This window comes from Panthera pardus, unplaced genomic scaffold (assembly GCF_024362965.1).
Source record: "Panthera pardus isolate Hobbes unplaced genomic scaffold, ASM2436296v1 HiC_scaffold_16, whole genome shotgun sequence".
NCBI classification, from domain to species: domain Eukaryota; kingdom Metazoa; phylum Chordata; class Mammalia; order Carnivora; family Felidae; genus Panthera; species Panthera pardus.
This window is the reverse complement of record NW_026526721.1, coordinates 86,929,129-86,940,046: the sequence shown is the minus strand read 5'-3', so window position 1 is coordinate 86,940,046 and position 10,918 is coordinate 86,929,129. Positions and strand designations below refer to the sequence as shown.

Below are 10,918 nucleotides of genomic sequence, written 5' to 3'. Positions count from 1 at the left end.
GAAGAGAAGAGAACAACATCTCTAAAATATTAAAGGGAAAAAACCTGTTAACGCCAGAATTCTATAACCAGCTAACATATCCCACAGGAACAAAAACTAAATAAAACTTCCTCAAATGAAGAGAAACTAAGAGAATTTGTCACCAGCAGAACTGCTCTAAAGGAAATGCTAAAGGAAGTTCTTCAGGCTAAAGGGAAATTATACTAAAAGGAAACATGGATTTTCAGCAATGAAAGAAGAGAAATGGAAATGGATGGCTAAGTATAAAAGACTTTTTTTTCCATTTAAATTCTCTATGTATAACTATTGTATACAATAGTATTATTGTATACATACAAAAAATATGTATAACTATTGAAAGCAAAAATGATGGGATTCCCAAATACATATACCAGCTATGAAATAAAGGTCAATGAATGGGGGAAAGGACCTATATGACTGCAAAGTATCTTTCTAAAATTTACTTGAAGTGATAGAATATTAACACTCAGTAGACTGCAAAAGTTTATGGTGATATACTGTAAGCCATAGAGCAAATACAAAACAAAGAGAGAGAGAATGTTCAAAAGGACAATATATAAATTAAAATGGAAAATTAAAAACATTCAAATAATCCAAAATAAGGCAGGAAAGTGAAAACAGAAAAAACATAAGGAACAAACAGAAAACAAATAATAAAATAATAAAATGGTAGGCCAAAATCCAACAAAATCAGACTCTTGATTTCGGCTCAAGTCATGATCTCACAGCTGTGAAACTGAGCCCCGAGGTGGGCTCCTTGCTGAGTGTGGAGCCTGTTTGGGATTCTCCCTCTCCCTGTCTCTCTGCCCCTCCCCTGCTCACACACACACACACACTCTCTCTCTCTCTCAAAAATAAATAAACATTTTTTAATTAAAAAATAAAACATTTTTCCTACAGCCACAGGACCTTGACCAATGAGTTTTGTCATATACATGTCTAACATATTCTATACACTGAATAATAGTACAAACACCTTTGAAAGCAAGATAAAACACATGATAGATCAATGGTCACCAAATAAACCAAATGCATCAACTGTGAAGTGGGCAAAAAATGCTACTCCTTCCTGCACAGTGAATAATCATGCATTCAAATACCAGGCATGGCATTTTCTGCTATGACACATTTCTTAAAGGGTTGTCATCACATAACAAAAATTATATAATGTAATTAGCATTTTCTTATTTAAAAATAAATTTTAGAAGGAAAAATATACCTAGCAAAGACTACCTATTAGTATCTCACAGAACTCTGTCTGGAAACACAGTTTTGGAAGTGCTGCCTTAAGGTTTACTTTGACTAGCGATTCAATGTTATTGCTCCCGCCTCCCTCCCTCTCCTCCCTCCCCCACCCCGCTCTTAAATTCCCTGCTCTGGTGTAACATAATGTTCTGAAACTGTGGGGAAAAAAAACAGATTCAAGAAAAATATTTAGAAACATAGACCCTTGGAATGTGAGATGGAAACCAGAGCTTAAGAAAAGAAAGAAAACAAGAAACGCACTCAAATGAAAACTAGGGCAACATAAAAGAATGGATCTCATTTACGATTATGAACGTGTGGTGTTCCAACAAAAATTGGTTATTGGTCAGGGTTTTTGGCTCTTGGATGACAAATGAAACTGCCTGTTACATCTCTAGGGCGGGTCATTTCCAAGTCCTCTACTTAAAAAATTGAAGGGAAAACGGATATTTGGGGACTTGTATCAAAGACTTCCAATCACTTTCCTTTGCCTTTTCGATACAATGAAAGACCACCAGGGGGGGAAATACGCAGAACGCTGGACCCTTACCAGTAGCGATCTCAAAAAGCAATAGATCTCTTTACTCTCAAAAAAAAGGGGGGGTGGAGGGGTGGGGAGAGTGGGTTTCTATGGCCCGCAGCACAAAGCTTCAATCTAATCTATAGCTGAGATGGCTTTTCTGAAGTCTCTGTGGACACTACGCGAAAAACACTCGTCTTCTCAAGCCAGAATTTATTCTTACAAGCTGATTCAAATCTGAAAAAAAGAGCATTGCAAAAGGTCTCCCCGGAGTGAGTCAAAGGATTGCAGAGCGCAGTAGCACTTTCTCTTCCAATTTGGGCTACAACTTAACTTTATGTTGGCAGAAGGACACTCAGTAACGCTTTGTAAAATGCCTTCTAATATCCATAACCGCTTCTGGTTAGTCACTGACAGCCGCGGTTAGCCGAGGCCCCTTCTCTCGCTCCCAAACACGAGGAAATCTCATTTCCTCCAAGAGCGTAAATGAACTCGATCCTAACACTATTTCTCTACCCAGGCCTGCCTGGTGCCCGCAGAAATGGACACACAACACATATGCCGTCCTAAGATGACACAACATCCCCACTGCTGCAAAGGACGGAACATAAACACCCGTGCGCCAGAGGCCCCCCCACCCCGGCACACAAAACACGCGAACTTCGGGCGGAAAAGCAAGGCGCAGGCGCACTGGCACACTGTTACCCGATTTGCCCACTGCCCCCTCCAGGTCTCCGCAATTTCACTTCCCTCCTTTGCACATCTACTTCCGGGGTATTGTAAGCTCAGCCCCTCCTCAGCTCTTACCCTCCTCTGCCCGAGGAGGGGGGGAGTCGAGGGGGTGGGGAAGAGTTCGTTGTTTGTTTACACGATGTGAGCGGAAAAGAGACCAATAAAGTTTATTCTGGAAACAAAAGGAAAAAAAACAGGGTGACAGAGAAAGGAGACGGGGGCGGGGGCGTGTGGCGGGGGCTAGAGAGGAGAGGGAGCTAGAAGGAGAAAGCGGCAGTTCCGGTGCCGCCGCTGCGGCCGCTGAGGTCTAGGGCTGCTGCTGCCGCGGCCGCTGGGGCTGGGGCCGCCGGCGAGGCAGGGCTCGGGCCCGGCCGGGCAGCTCCGGAGCGGCGGGGGAGAGGGGCCGGGAGGCGGGGGCCGAGCCGCCCGCTCTCCTCTCCCTCGGCGCCGCCGCCGCCGCCGCCGCCGCCCGCGGGGCTGGGACCCGATGCGGTTAGAGCCGCGGAGCCTGGAGGAGCCCCGAGCGTGAGTACAGCGCGGAATGGCTGGGAGCGGGCGCGGCTGGGATGGGAACGGGGTGGGTGTGGGGGCCTCTCCGGCGCGCCCGTCGTATTGGGCGGGGGCTACCCACGGGTCGTCTCTCAGCGTCGGCCCGCGGCGGAGTTCGCCAGCGATCGCCGCTCCCTCTTCCCCGCCTGCCGCTGGCCTCACCCAGATGCAGAGGCGAGGGCTCGCGGCTTACTCTCCTTTCCACCCTGGCCGCCGCCTCGCTCCTCGTTTCCTTCCTTTCTCATTTTTGGGGATGGGCGGCTGGAATCTGAGGAAGCGCACCCAAGGGCCGCCGCCCCGGTCGCGGTAGCTCCGTCCCCCGCACCCTTGCACGCCCACCCGGCCCGCGGGTGGCCGGGCTGCCGCGAGCAGCGCGGCGTGAGGGATCTTGGCGGAGCCGCGAGCTGCTCCAGAGGGGCTGCTGTCATGCCCCAGGACTCCGGCCCCGCCAGCCGGGCGACCCTGTGTTTGCCTCACGCTGAGTTTAAATCGCCCGGCTGGGGCTGGGAAGGAAAACCGCTCCCCCCACCCCGCAGTTCTCCTCCCACCCTTCCTCCCGAGGTTGTTTTTTTCCCCCCTTTTAACCAAGACAATCAAACGTATTGGATCTTTCATTCATAGACCTGAGACACTGTCTCGTGATTTGTGTCTTTACTAAGTCTATTATGCGATGTCTGCTTCATAGCTCCTAAGTGGTTCAGAAAGGTAGGGTACGCCCAGGATTGGGCTATGTAAACACCAGACGTTCCGCCAGTGTTTTGACCGCGGCTTGAGGGGTTTATTTTAGGATGCTAAAGGAATAGTGGTGATGGTGGCTTGTTCCCAGAATTGGGGATCGAAAACTGTTTTCTTAGATGTCAATAACGGGGGAACTGTTTACATAGTTATATGAACGATAAGGGGAGGAGCGCGACAAGAGAGGGCTTTGTAGAAAACAGCCTGCATATTCTTTAATGAATTAGAGTTGTGATTTCGTTTTTGAGAAGCTTCCTCATTCCAGCGACTTTGTGCACATGCGGGACATGGGTTTGTGAGATGATGTTTTGAATCCAGTTTGTGAGGCCTGGGAGAACCCCCAGAAAACTTGGGTAGATGAACTCCTGGTAACTCAAGTCGGGTGATTTCAATGGCCAACATTTGAACCACTGCGGGCAATATTGGTTGCATGTTTTCCTGCTTAGAAAATAGATTCTTCGGGTATTACAAATTTGCTTGTGTGCTGGATTGTGTGATGTTAAGACCTGGAAATACTTAAGTTAACCATGTTGCTAATTTAACTTGGATAGATCAGAACACTTTACGTCTTTATTAAGGAGCCCTCAGAGCAACTGCAAGTGTAAGAATTTGTTAATATGTCTGTGTTTTCAAGTTTTAAGATTTTTTAACTGAAGTATTGAATTCTGGTTGATAGCGTAGATCTCTAGCTAAACATCACATGGTATGGAAAATTTTAATTATCAGATTAACTGTTCTGCAGTGTCATCAACCAAAATTATCTGAAGAGGGCCCAGCAGGGGGTGTGTGTGTGGGTGTGGGTGTGTGTGTGTGTGTGTGTGTGTGTGTGTGTTGGTGTTTGTTTCGTTTTTTAAGTTTTCTCATCCTGTGTTTTGGGATAAAATTAAAATTTCATCCATAACTTTTTTCACAAGTTTCTTGTGCAGTTTTCATCATTGTAAAATGGAGTGGTTTTCTATTAAAATCACAAAATAGGTGATTATGATGTGATAGCACATCATAATAGTAATAGCTCCATGGGGGAAATAGCAAGACCGTAAATTAATATTAAGTTAATATTCTATCAACTATGAGTATAAAGTTTGAAAGGCATTTCTGTCAGTTTTACTTGAAGAATTCAAAATAAACCACACATGTAAATGCAGAATTGCTTTAATATATATAAAGTTTTTAAATTTTAAGTAAATTAGATATAACATGAAAGAGATATCACTGCATACAATACTGTACTTGAACTGAAAGATTACTTCATGAAAGTTTATATTCTCATGGGCTGGATATGTATAAAAGGGAGGCTAAAAGAACAAGTGACTGCCTGGCTCTGTGTATGGAACAGTCCTTCTGGAGGCAGAGCTTCCTTCCTGTGAGGATAAGATCCTCTCCATCCCAAAGAAGTATTCCTTTAAAAAAAAAAACAAAAAACACTAAATTTATAAATAAAATACTTGTATAATAAGGTAGATCATAATAATGTTTTTCCTAAGACAGTTTACTTTATGTGTAGCTTTCATGATTAGAGCCCTTTAGTGAACAAAGGAGTTTTAAACATTTGTTGTTACCATTAAAGGGCATTTGCTCTGTTGATCTGTTTATTTGAAAAGAGCTAACTTAATCCCATTTGATCTCTTTAGCAACTAGAATAGCATTAAAAGGATCAGTTCCCTATTTTATTTTTTTAATATCTTGAATTCCAAGGTAGGCATTATTCTTTAAATGAATGAAATGTATTCCTTAAGCATCATACAAGATTTCATCCTTGGTGAAAATATTTATGATCTTTAAAATTGTGCAATTTTGGCAGCATAAATCTTGGAATATTCTAGTTTCTATTTTATTAGCCCATTTATTAAGCTTTTTCTTAAGTGTTGTCTTGAATTACAGCAGTCCTGTAGGCAGGCAGTATCACTATCTTTGAGAAGTGACATTTTAATCTAAGGTCATACAGGTGTCAGGTGACAGATTCATTGACAAAACCAATGTTTTCTGACTGCTTTCACTATATCAGACTATCTCTAACTTGCTTCTTCCTGCTTTCTGATAGACAAACTAAGGCCCAGAAAAGTTAATTACTTAAGACCACCTTTTTCATGATTTCCAGTAATAAGCATATTTTTTAATTCCTTATATAGCTTTAAAAGTGGTTTTCAATCTTGGCTATACGTTAGAATCTTCTAGTTAGCTTTTTTAAACTACCAGTGCCAGGGCCTCATTCCCAGAGATTCTGATTTAATTGTTTTGAAATGGAGCCTAGACATCTGTGGTTTGTTTGTTTTAAAGTTCCCCAGGTAATTCTAATATACAAAATTGTAAAGCCCTTGTTTCCAAGGACCTGTATGATTTGGTCCTTGCTTGTCTTTCTAGGTTAATTTCTCCTCCCACAGCTTCGTTGACCTTTCCCTGCTTTCATGTGCAAATACTCTTCCTGAAATATTCGCGCACTCCATACCTCTGCCTTAACTAGCTGATTCCTACTCATCTTTCATACCTCCTCCTCCTAAAAGTCTAGTCTGGGTTAGGTATCCCTGCCTCCTGTTCCCATAGCATCTTGTATTCCTACTGTCATAGCATTGACTCACTGCATTATAATTGACTGTTTATTTGTATCCTCCACCAGGATATAAATTCTATGTGAAGGATAGGGAATTTTTCTATTTTATATACAGTTGTATTCTTATTGCCAAGCACAGTAGCCAGAAGATAATAGGCACTTATTAACTGAATAAATATATTGGCAACAGATTTTTTACAACATGTAATAATTTATGAACACCAATTAAGTTTTTACTTCTGCTAAATACATTTAATATCTTTGGTCACTGAAAGTGTCTATCCCTGAACTTGCCACACATATAATTTCGTTTAGAGACAGTTGAGACGTTATAAATTATACATGAATTATATCAAGTGTGACTCAACCCCAAACACATACAAACAAAAATAAGGATCATTATTATGCACAGAACTGCCCAGGAAATCAGGAGACTTGAATTCAAATCCATTTCACTACAAGCATTATGTCCTTGGGCAAGTCTCAGTCTTTTGGGGCTTCTGTTTCCTCATCTGTAACACAGAGAGATTGTACTGGGTGCTCTACATGGTACTCAGTGATCTGGCCTTAAAGTCTTATGAGTACCAAAAAACTAAAAATAATTGGTTTTGGAATCTGAAGCTCCTTGGTTTAATACCTGGCTCTTAGAGTTACTGTCAGGATTACTTTAGACAGATTTCCTAATCTGCATAATAGGAGTAATTACTATTCAGTAGAGTTGTTGTTGAATTAAATGAGATAATATACATCTAAAAGAGTTTTTGTCCTGTGTTAGGTACTTAATAAATTTTCATTTCCTTTCCCCTTAGGAGGTGTTAGATCTCATGAGTGGACTTAGATAACAGAAAGACATAGTTTATGTATTAAATCCTGTTTTCCACTTTGCTGAGTGCTAGCATTACAGATGTGACTAGGGACCAAAACAACTGTGGCTTTTAGTTTCATTTTCTCAGAACCCCATTAGACTGTCAAATACCCACGTGTTAGCTTGGGAAATAATTGTGCTTAGAAATTTCAATCATGACAGGATATCAAATGCTAAACTATCAATACATCTATAATTTGAAGGAGGAGAGAGTCTGGTGACCTTATACCACCTACAAAGATAAGTGAAATCAGACTTGACCGCTCCAAAAGAAGGGGACAAATTAAAACTAAGGGTGATCTATAAAAAGAAGACCCAGCAATTTTGGTGAAGTCTCTGTTCACCAAAGCTTAAAACTCAGGAATCATTATTTGGTAATTTCTAGGAGATATAGGAAATACACCTCTGGTCAGGGCCAATTCCAGAAGATAAGATTGTTCTTGATGTCACAGTAGCAATTTCAAATATCAACAGACTGAAATTGTTTATTTGGGAGCCATGTTTTTTATATAGTTATCTTAGGATTTATTTGGTAATAGAGAGCAACCTTACAGTGTACTAATATCTCTTTGCTAAAGTTTTTTGATACCGATCGTATTTTTATATAAATCGAATTGGCATGCCTGAGTTTTCCCTTAAGTTTATGTTTAAAGTGAATTTTATTACCATTTTGGAGAAAAATTCTATAATAAAAACTGAAAACTGTGGGGAGAAGAAACTGAAGTGTTAGGGCATAAAGAAATTTGAAGCAACACATAGTGAATGAAGTCTGAGCATTCAACTTGAAGGCTTGAGATTTCCATCATTCAAAAAAGGTTATTAGACCTTAGATATACCAGTAATGTTGTATAGCTATATATCTTATTCACATTTAACCCTTTTTCTATGAACTGATTGACTGATCCTGGTTAAGGAATTTTTAGGTGTTTCTTCTCCCTGTCCCCAAATACATAGTTTGGGGAGTTTAAAGTTAAAATGTTCCACTAAAGAATTTGTAATAAATGTGGTACCTTAGAGCTTTTTCAAGTTTAATATTTATTAAGGTGAAGCTGTTCTTAGGGTGGATTATAGAGCTCTGATCTAGAGGACTAATGGACTGAATTCCAGCCACAAACTGCTGCTTTATATATGTGTATGGGGGAGAGGAGGCAGATTATATCAAGTTTTTGCCTCTTTTTCTGCATTGAGATGATAGGAACTCTAATATGTTGCTTGCTAAGTAACTCATGTAATTAATGAGATAATTTAAATGATCCCTAAAATTACATAAAATTATTAAGGAAGAATGTATACATACTAATCATTATTTTAAGTTTACATCTAATACAAGAATAACACCTTTCATATTTAGCCCAACAATTAAATACTCATTTTTTCTGTAGTATTCTAGTAGTTACCTTGATAATTTATCTAAATTGCTAGATTAAGTTTTAGTAACCTTTAGCATATAATTGCAGTTGTTACAAAGGAGTCTTTGTATCAAAGCCAGCATTGCCATTTGAAATAAAGGTGGGATTTAAAAATGTAGTAAGAATTTTTACAGACCATACCTATCTGGTACACATCATATTTTAAATATTTGTGTAAAAAAAGTCAAGTGTTTTGATTTGAAAAAAGCTGTACCAGGATAGAATCATCCTACTCTGATCTTAATTCTCTTGCCAAACTGAATACTAACTCAGGAGTTAGTAAGACTCAATGGAGAGGTGCATCGTACAAACTTCCCATAGAGAGGGGCACCCGGGTGGCTCAGCCAGTTAAGCGCCCAACTTCAGCTCAGGTCATGATCTCAGTTTGTGAGTTCAGGCCCCGAGTCAGGCTTTGTACTGATTGCTTAGAGCCTGGAGCCTGTTTCAGGTTCTGTGTCTCCCTCTCTACCCCTGGCCTGCTCACACTTTGTCTCTCTCTCTCTCAAAAATAAACAAACATTAAAAAAAAAAAAAAAACCAGCACTATAGAAATTTGAAACAATATGATAAAGATATTTTTAAGCATAAATTTTTTGACAGGATGTTCATTCCTATTATCTTCGGCACTTAGCATAGTGCCTGGATATAACTAGCCACTAAGCATTGATATTTTCACAGTAGAATCATAATTGAGAATCAAAATAATTTTCTTTTATCAGTTTGTAACTACATACTTCAAACTATCTAAAACTAGGTAAATTGCTCTGTGCCAGTCTTAGTTGATCATTTATTGAGTATAGGTTTGAAGTATATCAGAAACACTTTTCTGTAAGTTGCTAAGTAGTTGCAGATTTCTATTGCTATTTAGAGATAATTTTAACAAAGATTGATAGGTTAAGGAGAGGCTGTGTGTTATGGTGAAAAGAACATTGGATCAAGAATCTAAAATCTAGACTCTGTATTGAACTGTTAACTGGCTGTTTGGTTTTAGAGCTTGACCTTTCAACAATTGTTTCTTTTACCCACAAGACATCTGATGTTCTTTGCTATTCCAAAATTCTGGGATATTGCTAGTATTTTAAAGTCTATTTCTGATTTCAGGGAAGAGTAAGTAAGCCACTCCCTCGAGGGAGGATAGTCCATGTCTGTTGTATTTTCAGAAGCTAAAATCTTTTTGTCTGCTTGCTTATAAATTTGCACATATTTGAAGGCTCTTGTGTGAAATTCTGTGGCATAGACAAGCTGCCATCAGAAAAAGAATGGACTGGAAAGATTTTTTTTCTTTCTGAAACCATCAGGGATTTTGTAGAATCAGACTTACTGTAGGAGTGGCCGTTTTGGTTACTGGCATTGAGAGCAGTTAAATGACTGATAGGCATTGAGAGTAGGTCATCTATTGCACACCAGGTGACAGAGTTATGAAGGCCAGCAAACCTGTCACAGCACCCTTAATACCACTGATCACCATCCCTACTTGTTAAAGACTTCTAGGAAGGTATGTTCCACAATTTCCTTTGATGACCTGTCCCACTAAATGTTCTTCAGAAAATGTGTTCTAATCTTAGGACTATAAATCAAGAGGCATAGTAAGCCTTTTTTCTAGATATATCCTTTTTGTGCAAATATAAGGAAAGATGACAAAAATAATTGTCCTTGATTGGAAAGCATTGGTATCTATGCCACTGATTTGTTTCTATAAACGTTCAAATTACTCACCTTCAGGGTTTGAATATTTTGTAGCCAACAAACTGTTCAAATTATGAGATGTTATTTGGAGTATGTACTCATTTTTCAACAAGCTAAGCACATTTCTGTACCTTATTTTTCTTTGAGAGATTGTACTTTTTCAAGTACTTTTTTGATGGACTTATTACAGGTCTAGACCTGAAAGTACTATTGTTGCATTTTGAAACAATTGACTGCCTTTAGCTTAAAAAGTGAGTGAAGTGTGTGTGTGTGTGTTTTCCTTAGGAGTCTGAGGAGGTTAACTTCTTGGCAAGTGCAAAAACCTTGAAGTTTTTCGCCAGCTAAGCTATTCTGTGAATAATATAGGTCTGTAGGGTACGTCATCAAATATAGAGCACTATATTTGATGGGAAAAATTGTGGGGGAAAAGATTGAAACTAGAACTACTAAAGTCCAATCTGAAATCAAACCACACATGACAGGAAAGAAAGGAAAAACTGTGTGATACTGTCATTTTTTTATTTATAAATATTAATAGTAACATCATTAAAAAAATTTTTTTTAATGTTTATTTTTGAGAGAGAGAGAGAGAGACAGAGCGTGAGCAG

The 10,918-nt window shown here is 39.6% G+C and overlaps 1 protein-coding gene across 1 annotated transcript in view; it reads left to right on the top strand.

Annotated features, from left to right (window-relative positions):
• Positions 1-2,579: 2,579 nt before the first annotated feature.
• The window catches only part of PIK3CA (phosphatidylinositol-4,5-bisphosphate 3-kinase catalytic subunit alpha), an 83,325-nt gene continuing 74,986 nt past the window's right edge, over positions 2,580-10,918 (top strand). Inside the window, exon 1 of the mRNA XM_019463224.2 lies at positions 2,580-3,043. The gene's annotated coding sequence lies outside the window, so the exon portion shown is untranslated. The remainder of the gene's footprint in view (positions 3,044-10,918) is intronic.